Below are 6767 nucleotides of genomic sequence, written 5' to 3' on the forward strand. Positions count from 1 at the left end.
AAAAAGGATAATGATGAGTGTTTCAAAAATGAAGAGCCAGAGCTCTACAATAAATGCCCAGTGAGGGTGAGACAAACATACCAGAAAAATCTTCCCATAAAGCCATGCAGTTTGACACTCCCTCAAAGAGCTGAACATAGAAATTCTATATGGCCCAGTTATTCCACAACTTAGAATATACCTTGAAAAAATGAGAACTGAGGCACAAACGGAAATTTGTATACCAGTGTTCATAGCAGTTTTATTCAGTAACTATCGCAAGAACATTGAAACAGCCCAAATGTCCAACCACAAATGAATGGGTTGAGAAATTATGGTACATTCACACAATGAAATACTACACAGAAAGCATGAACAATGATTTTGTAAATTATTACCGAACTTGGGAGAGACTGGAGAGCATTATGCTGAATGAACTAACTCAGTCCAACAAGGTTAAATATTGTATAAAACCATTATTGTAAGATGAGTATAAGGATCCAAGGGAGGGGGCAGAGGGTAGAAGCAGAGGTATGAGGATGTGCAGGGGATGGTGGAATTAATCATGGAGTTGTATAGTTTGATGGTGTGGGTGAGGGAAATTGGAAGAATCTGTTTTGGAAAACAATGTATTAGATTTTGTAAATAAACCAGTATTTTTTAAATTTTTTTTTCAAAAGCCATGCCCCTGATTTAATTGAGTTTTTAGGCATTGGACATATGATTGCCCTGTGTTCTCAAAGCAGCACAGTGGAAGTAGTCAAGGCCTTCTGTTAGGAAAAGCAAATGTTTAAAAAGGCATAGGCCCTTGTAGCAGCTCCTATTTGTACCACCAGTGTCTCACCCCAGGAGCTTCAGGCTGATAACTCTTGGTGTGGTCAATAAAGATGTTTAATTTTAACAAACTAGAGCTATTCACTTAATGTCTTTGATAGGCCCTTTTCCCAAAACTCATCATTCCTAGACAAAACAGATGGTTGACCCACTGAAAAAATAGAAACCTAACCCCTGTCTTTCTACAAGAAAACATATTAATCAATACAACTTAACAAGATTAAATTTTTTTAAAAAATATAATGGAGCTTTTATTAGGTAGAGGGGAAACATTTTTTTAGCTGCATGATACAAAGGTTCCAGTTGCATCAAATTCATCAAAACCTTTCCCATCGATGTGCTAAGAGGTGCTGCCCAGAACAGAGTAGCTTTCAGGGCCTCACGCTCCACACAGGGCACGCGGCAGACGGCTGCTTTAAGGAGCTGCTTCCCACTGTTCTGCACGTGGTCAGTTCCTGGACAGTCCCGAGAGGTAAGGGCAAAGGGCAAGACACTTCTCATAGAACTACTTACAGATGAACTGTGTGATTGTTCAGGAGTCTCTTACGACTCTTTGTTTTTATAAAATCTGAGCAGAAAGTAGGGCAAGGGGCCATGGAAGCAGTGTTGTGGGCAGGTGGAATGTCCTGGCTGCGGAGTTGCGGTGGACAACAGCTATGGTCTAGTTAGGCATTGTATGAAGAGGATGACACGTTGCCACCACGGCCTGTCCAGTTAGTGTGGGTGAACTGTCCCAGTTTGGCTAAGAGTTCATAGGTATGAGCCCCAAAGTAGTCCTGCTGAGCCTGAATTAGGTTGGCCGGCAGCAGCTCATGTAAGGAAAGCGCGGTGGTGAAGCAGGGCATGGGGATCCTCATCTGGACTCCTGTGCTGATGGTCCACTGCCCGGAGTCCTGGCAGTTTTCAGCAGCCGACTTGAAGAAATCATCGAGCAGTGGATTCTGAAGGGCTGGATTTCTATCAAATGCATCCTTTATCTTCTTTCCCCAGGAATACACTTCTGATGATGCAGCCGCCTCTCCACATCAGTGCAATGCCACCATAGTTGAGGGTCCAGCCAAATTCAGTGGCTGCCTGTCATAGCAACATGAAGCCTGGAGCGTCAGAGATGATCTTGGAAACAGAGGGCCTTCCGAACGACCTCCAGGAATGCTTTCTTATCTCCTCCAAACTTGGCCTTTGGAGGACCTGTCAGCTTTTTGCTAGCTTGTATCCTCTCATCCTTCAGTGATGACAAGCATCAAGCAAAGACAACCTCTCCAGGGCAGAGATAGCCGTCCACTTCCTGGTGCCCATCTGCCCCGCACTGTCCCTCATCTTCAGCAGCAGGTGTTTGCCATCTGTATCTTGGAACTTGAGGATATTGGCTGTAATTCCAATCAGGAAGGAGTCTAGTTCTGTCTTATTCCACTCCTCAAATGCCTTTACTATCTCATCAGGTTCCATGCCCAGAACGTCTTTCATCAGGTGATAAGCCTCACAGAGGAGCTTCATGTCGCCATACTCGATCCCATTGTGAACCATCTTCACAAAGTGTCCTGCTTCCTCATCTCCCACCCAGTCACAGCAGGGTTCTCCACTTTTTCAGCAATGCCTTGGAAGATTGTCTTGAGGCCAAGCTTCTTTGTTCCCTCCAGGCATGAGTGATGTGCCGTATGGAGCCCCATCCTCTCCACCACTAACTGCACTCCCCACAAACAAGATTCCCTTGGTTTTGAGGTCCTAACATCTTCTTGTGGTATCCCTGTATTCAGAATTCGCTCCATCAATGATGATGTCACCAGCAGCTAACAATGGCACCAGTTTTTCAATGAAATCGTCAACAGCTTGACCTGCCTTCATGAGAAGTATGATCCTCTAAGGTGTCTTGAGCTTGGAGACCATCTCCTCCAAGGAGTGAGAACCAACCACTTTTGTTCCCTTTGCCTCATTGGCCAAGAAATCATTGACTTTGGAGATTGTCCTGTTAAAATCACAGAGCACAAAGCCGTGGTCATTCATGTTCAAAATTAAGTTCTGGCCCATGACGGCCAATCCAATCAGTGCAATATCAGCTTCAGCCATTAGCAGCAATGTGGAAGGTGGCAGCGAACAGAGATGCACCTAAAAGAGCCAAAGAGCAGAAGACTCACAGCTGGCAGGTAGGGAGTTTCTGAGTTGGGCTCGGGCTCATCCCTCCTGGGCTGCAGCAACTCAACCAATATTAAATCTTAAAACTACTTAAAAAAAGGAAAAAGATAAAGCCTGCTCTTAAGACAAACCCAATGAGTAGACTGTTACTTACTTACATAAACTTACTTCTTTTAATATTTTTATACTAATTTTAATAGTAAACACTCTACACTAGAAGTCTCTTGCCTTATTGCTACTCTTTTCAGTTAATAACTACAGATAAGTCCTTTCATTTGAAAATCACTACCAAACAAAATTTCTCTCAAATCAGTCAATTCCTAATTATTAAAGCTATTCAATCTAAAATTAAGTCCCATAGCTGTTTTGCTCTTTCTACTGTTGAGAGATCTGAACTGTTCCATAGCTAAACCTATAGTGGATGTTCAAAGGCAGTAAGTAATTATAAAGGAAGAGATTTCCAGTCTTCCTCTTGTGGAGCAGCTGCTGGATTGGAATGGTGTACCTTTTGATTGATAAAAGAATTACTTATTACGAAGTCAACATGTCTGAGTCTATCTGAACCCTAGCCTATTATGTGCCATCTTCACAATCTCTGGTACATTTGAGTCCATTGCTGCAGTCACATGTAAATCCAAATGGTAGAGTTGTCTTCTCTTTACCATCATTCCTCTTTTCCAAGCCCAATGTCTCTCTCCAATGAATAGCCATTCTTAGCAATATGTCCAAAGTATGTGAGATGAAGCTTTATTATCTTTGCCTCCAAAGAGCACTCTGGCTGCATCTTCTCTTAGACATGTCGGTTGGTTTTTTTTGTAATTCATGGAATATTCACTACTTTTCTCCAATGCCACAGTTCAAAAATATGAATTCTTCTGTTATCCTTATTCATAGTCCAGTTCTCACGTGCATAGCAAGTGAATGAAAAGATCATGGCCTGAATCAGGTACACGTTATTCTTGAAACTGACATCACTGTTCCTCAATAATTTGGAGAGGTTCCTGACTGTGGAACTTTCACAGTATGATATGTCTCCTGATCTCTTGACTGCTAGTATCTAATACTGTTAGTATCAAGCTTATTAACTGTGAATGCAAGTAAAGTAAGCAATTGATAGTTTTCAATCTTTTCTCCATGACACGGTTGAAATATCTTATTCATTATGAACACTACTAATATTACTCAACCCATGGCTCCTAACAAGAAGACAACAGAGGTCCTTATAAATAAGTTTACTTGTGTCTTATTTATCATACAAAGACATTGGATAGTGTGACTCACAAATTATTGATAACACTGAAAAAAATGAGAATCCCAAAACAATTAATTGTGCTCATGAGGAACTTATATGCTCACCAAGAAGAAGTTGTCCAAACAGAATAACAGAACACTGCATAATTTAAAATAGAAAAACTATGCATCAAGATTGTATCCTTTCTTTATATATAGTTAATTTTATACTAAGTAAATAATTCAAGAACCTGGACTACATTAACAGAAATGATATATTAACATCAAGATTGGAAGAAAACTCAAGAATCTATATTATGCAGATGACATGGCCTTGTTTTCAGAAAGTGACGACTTGAAACACTTCCTACGTTTTAAGATTATAGAATTGAATATGGGTTACACCTAAACATAAAAGCATATTTTTATCACTGTACCAATATGCTATGTGCATTATGATTAGTGGAGAAAAAGATTGAAATTGTCAAGGATTTAATTTTACTTGGGTATACAATCAAAAGCCATGTAACAATAGTTAAAATCTGCTATCAAGGAATCTTTAGAGTACCAAAGAGCAAGGACGTCAGTTTAAAGACTAATGTGTGCCTTATGCAACTGAAAGTTGGACAAGGAATAAGGAAGACCAAAGAAAAAATAATGTTTTTGAATTGTAATGTATTGCACATCCCATGAACTGCAAAAGAATAAATTTATCTTGGAATATGTATAGCCAGTATCCTCCTTTGACACAAAGATAGTATTCACACAATAACTACAATGAGCTTGATGAGGATGGAGACTGTGATGCTGATAAGGTCTAAAGAGTAGAAAAAGAGACATTGAAGCACAGGGACATGAACATCTCTCTGAATGGACCAGAGGAAATAAGAATAACACAATCTTTCACTGCTGCAGAGCAGAAAGCAGATAAAAATAACCTAGCTCAATGGTGTCTCTAGAGTCACCAGAATAGGAAGAGATTTATTTATGTATTTGTTTCTGACTCACAGACTCACAGGTATGGTCCCTATAGTGGGGTTTATTAGGGAAGGAAGTTAGAGAGTAGGAAAAGCAAAAAATATCACCCAATTCAAGTCCAGGTTTTAGTGCAAGTTCCAAGGCAAAATTCCTCAAATAGTCTAAGGCTCTGGTTTCAGTTAAGCAGTCAAATCTAAATCATCCAGCAAAGTTTGCCTCAGAGCAGTTATAAGTCAGTTTCTCCTTAAAGCATCCAGCAAGAACAGCAAACACCTTTAACTGTGGGCTTTATTTCAGGGTCCCTCTGCTTATTCCTTGCCGTAGTTTCTGCACAACAATGCCACAGTCTCTCCATCCTCAAAGTTTCTCTTTTAGCAGGGTCTTGCTCCAGTCTCCCTCAAGTCTTGCTTTCATCAAGTACTATTACTCAGGATGGGAAGCAGTATTTCTCTTATCCTAGTCTCACAGCTGTTGATGATTACAGGACCATGCTTATTTGCAAGACCACGTATCTGCAGTTAGGGAACTGGAGACCAGAGGAGGCTAACTATAATATCTAAAATAAGCCAAGTTTTAGGATAACACCAGAGCCCACTTTTGTTAGCCATTATTTCTTATTATCTGAAGGATAAACCTCCCTCTCACCATCATCTATGTTTAGGAAAATATGTAAACCAGCTTTTTTACTCATTATTTAAGGTCCTCATTTTAGATAGCCAATTTTTAATTTGGCCAGTCCTATCAAACCAGTACTCTGGGGAAACAAAACAAGCTTGTCTTTATTCTCTGAAGAATTTTCTATTACAATTGGATCCACATCTATTTTAGCTCCGCACAGGCTAAGTCAGCACAGCAGAAATTGCCAAGACTCTCTGTTCCACAAACCAGTAACCCTGCTTAATTTATCCATTCATTATGCTACGTGGATTGTGCTAAAGGAACAAATTCAAAATCAGCCTGTCTCTTCATTCCTGTGTGGCTCCACTTCTACTCATCAATTGGAGCCAGGTGGTCACTATGAGTTGAATATAGTTGTCTGCTGCTTCTTGCCTCAGTTTCATTCCAAATGTCTTTTTATGCTTGTCTGCTTTCAAAGGTACCTCTGCTCAGAGTACTGAGTAGGGTTTAATTTTACTTAAGCTCCACACTACCAAATTCTACCACTATAAACATTCCTTGAAGGCAAATTAACTCCCTTTTTGAATATTCAATTAATACCTAACTGGTTTACATTTTCCTCTAATTATATAATGGCCCATCAAAAACCTTAATCAGCTTTCAATATGTCTTAGCATTAAACTAATAAAATTTCCACTAGGCCTCCAGAGTTTCATAATTAACAAAACTTAATTTCTTTTTAGTATATCTTAACATTATCGAATTTTAATCATTTTTTTCCAATGTATCTTAACATAACATTATGACATATAAAAAGGAGAAACATTACCATACATAGACTTTTAAAGAAATTATCAGATTCATCTTCATACACTTTTATCTCAGGCCAAGAAGCAGGTTTTCAACTTTTCTGTTCACCTCATTGTTGTTGTTATTTGCACCAAGTCACTTGTGACTTAGAGTGACCCTATGTATAATAGCCCTGAACCATGCTCTAT

General features: G+C 39.5%; 1 pseudogene; it reads right to left on the minus strand.

The window, feature by feature from the left end:
* Positions 1–1478: 1478 nt before the first annotated feature.
* LOC102849408 lies at positions 1479–2877 on the minus strand (annotated as a pseudogene).
* Positions 2878–6767: the final 3890 nt, after the last annotated feature.

This window comes from Elephantulus edwardii, unplaced genomic scaffold, assembly GCF_000299155.1.
Source record: "Elephantulus edwardii isolate Elephantulus edwardi_28Jun2011 unplaced genomic scaffold, EleEdw1.0 scaffold00188, whole genome shotgun sequence".
In the NCBI taxonomy this organism is placed as follows: domain Eukaryota; kingdom Metazoa; phylum Chordata; class Mammalia; order Macroscelidea; family Macroscelididae; genus Elephantulus; species Elephantulus edwardii.